At 39.2% G+C, this 3,483-nt stretch overlaps 1 non-coding gene across 1 annotated transcript; it reads right to left on the bottom strand.

Moving 5' to 3' along the window:
* Positions 1 to 2,988: 2,988 nt before the first annotated feature.
* Positions 2,989 to 3,180, bottom strand: LOC113457959. Its single transcript, XR_003378422.1, has one exon. It is a non-coding gene; the product is annotated as a U2 spliceosomal RNA (small nuclear RNA).
* Positions 3,181 to 3,483: the final 303 nt, after the last annotated feature.

Below are 3,483 nucleotides of genomic sequence, written 5' to 3' on the forward strand. Positions count from 1 at the left end.
TTGTAGCACTTTACCTATTAAGGGGGGACAAAGCTGGGAATCAACAGTGAGAGAAGCGCTTCAAACAGCTTTGCTGGGAAGAGCAGAAAGAAAACGTGGGCAGTACTACTAGCTAAAAGCACCAAAGACTCTTCCTACTTCGCCTAAACAGGCACCAATCCTGAGATGCACAGACACCCCACAGGAGTTGATGGGGCAGAATGCAAGAACAATCTTCAGGCACAGTGAATTGCTGGCTGAAAGGCAGCCTGAGCCCTGGTAAGGTTTTAATATCCAATTTCAAAATGAAATGCAAGCAAGGATGTGGTACCTTTAGACCTTTGGACATTGAAATCCCTGGCACAAAGCTTGATGGCATGTTGCACACAGGACACAGGAGCTGGCAGGATGAACACCATGAAAGAGACTATCACTGTGCTGGGTAGAGAGAAAGCTCATTTGCTGTCCAGGAATTCAATTACAGAGGAAAGATAGATTGTATGCAAGTTACTCTGAACTGGATCGATCAAACTCTAGAAAGATAAGAAGCTTGTCCATCTGCCAAGTTAGCTGCAAAAACCAACTCTGCTAGGAGAACTTACTTTCGTTTCAGAAAAGCAAGGAGTACTGGCAAAAGTTGCAGAGTTTTTTCTTTCTTTATTTATTTTTTTTCGAGACAGGGTTTCTCTGTGGCTTTGGAGCCTGTCCTGGAACTAGCTCTGTAGACCAGGCTGGTCTCGAACTCACAGAGATCCGCCTGCCTCTGCCTCCCGAGTGCTGGGATTAAAGGCGTGCACGAATAAAGAACCTTCATCTGGTGATGAATGGAGATAGAGACAGAGACCCACACTGGAACACTGGACTGAGCTCCCAAAGCACCAATGAGGAACAGAAGGAGGGAGAAGATGAGCAAGGAAGTCAGGTCCAAGAGGGGTGCACCCACCCACGGAGACAGTGGGGCTGATCTATTGGGAGCTCACCAATGCCAGCTGGATTGTGACTGGAAAAGCAGGGGATAAACCCGGACTCTCTGAATATGGCGGACAATGAGGGCTGCTGAGAAGCCAAGGACAATGGCACTGGGTTTTGATCCTACTTCTAGTTCTGGCTTTGTGGGGGCCTAGCCAGTTTGGATGTTCACCTTCCTAGACCAGGATGGAGGGGGGAGGACTTCGGACTTTCCACAGGGCAGGGAACCCTGACTGCTCTTCAGACTCGAAAGGGAGGGGGAGAGGAGGGGGGGGAGGGTGGGAGGAGTGGGAGGCTGGGAGGAGGCGGAAATTTTTTTTCTCAATAAAAAAAAAATCTTTAAAATAAAAAAAAAAGAAAAGAAAAAAAGTTGCAGAGTTTTTCATTTTTATTCTATTTACTGTTTTGTGTAACTAATCTTCATCATTTTTAGGTCTTAAGCTTGCTTAGGTTTTATGATGGTTTTATTGGTTTAGTTCTTGGGCTTGATTAGGTTTTATGATTTACCACTTTTCCTGTCGGTTCCCATTCTCTTCTCTCATTTTCTTCCCTTCCTCAGCACATGGACTTTTTTCTCATTCCAACTCTTCTTTTCCCTTTCCTCATTCCCTCCTCTTTGAATTAATTTTAATTGTAATGCCTTTATCTTTAATATTATTTATATGTCATTCATCATAACAGTAGCCTAGGTCTTTTGTCCCTAGCCTTATGGAGATGTAATTAAAGTGCCCATTTACTTTTTTTTTTTTTTTTTTTTTTTGGTTTTTCGAGACAGGGTTTCTCTGTGGCTTTGGAGCCTGTCCTGGAACTAGCTCTGTAGACCAGGCTGGTCTCGAACTCACAGAGATCCACCTGCCTCTGCCTCCCGAGTGCTGGGATTAAAGGCGTGCGCAACCATCGCCCGGCTGCCCATTTACTTTTTATTGCATCTTAGTTCCTTTGCTGGATTTGTGTCCAGTCATTTACTGCTGCTTTCATCTCCCCTCTAAGTAGTAGTAGGGAAAGTAAGCCAAAGTGAGGACTACCCACTAAATGACTGATATAAAATAAAACAAAGGGAAAACTACAAAAATAAAAGTGAAAGATACATCCATCCTAACACGCATAAAAAACATGTCATAGAAACACAAAAGGTATCAACAAGTAAGTCGCTGTAGCACATCCCAAATTCCATAATTCTCCAAAAACTGAAAACAAAAGTAATAAAATACCTGAAATGTCAAAAGTGAAATTCAAAGTTCTGCTTTAACTTCGGTCAATAACTTTAAAGAGGGCAGAAACAAGTCTAGGAATGCAGTAAGAAAATCAATTTAGAACCTAGATTATTTAAAAGTCAGCAGAATCGAGAAGAAATGCACCACAGAGGAAAGATTCTGCAAGGAAATCGACATTCTGACAAAGAAACAAAAAGAAATCATGGAAACAAAAGCCAATCTGCCAAGTAAAAGGCACCGTTGGAAGCATCAATGACATACTGGATCAAGTGGATTAAAGTGTACCAACTATGGAATAACATATACTAATGAATTTGAAGCAGGAAAAAAGAATCAATAACCATTTTTATATCTGACAGACAAAACTTCAATCCAAAATTAGTCAAAGGGGAAAGAGGGTTAATGAAAAATAATAAAGAAAGCAATTCATCAAGAAAATATAACATTTATAAATATATATTCACCAACTGTTTATACATCTAGTTTCATAAACTTAATACTACTGGAGATAAATGTTTCTATAAGTCTAGATTCAATAACAAACAGTGGGCCAATTTAATATTCTACTCCTATCAATTGACAGATTACCCAGTCAAAAAAAATAACAAAGAAACTCTAGGCTTAAACTATTTCGTGAATAAAACAAATTTAACAAATATTAACAAAATATTCTACTCAATGGCTACACAAAACTATATATTATTCTCATCTGTGGAGATCTCTAAAATATGCTACAGTCTGGGTCACAACTCATATCTAAGGAAATATAAACACTATAGATAATACCATATGTATGTATGTATGTATGTATGTATGTATTCCTCCAAGGAAGTGTACCATTCCTGAAAGTACTGCAATACCAGGTCAATGCATGGAGTACACAGAGAAAGCTCCTATTCCAACTCCTATTTCCAAAAATCCATTTAATATATTGTCCTCGGATAGAGGACGTATCAGATATTAAACTAATAAGAACAGATAACTACACTTGATCTTAGCCAAAAGACTGAGAAGCGATGATAATACCTTATATTTTATACTATCATAATGGAATGAAGCTAGAAGTTAATGACGACAGAAGCCACAGAAACTACACAAACACTGAAGATTAAGTAATACACTCAAGTAATTAGTGGTTCACTGAAGAAACGGTGGGAAAAATAAAATGACTTCTAGAATTAAATAAAAACAGCAACATAGTCCACAATGACCTTTGGGAGTCTAATAGAAACATCATAGCTTGGAAGGCCTGTATCTAAAAAACAAAGACAGTTCATACATACAAGTTAATGGCGAACTTCAAGATCTTAGCAGTATGAGA

Source organism: Microtus ochrogaster, assembly GCF_000317375.1.
Source record: "Microtus ochrogaster isolate Prairie Vole_2 chromosome 6 unlocalized genomic scaffold, MicOch1.0 chr6_random_2, whole genome shotgun sequence".
NCBI classification, from domain to species: Eukaryota; Metazoa; Chordata; class Mammalia; order Rodentia; family Cricetidae; genus Microtus; species Microtus ochrogaster.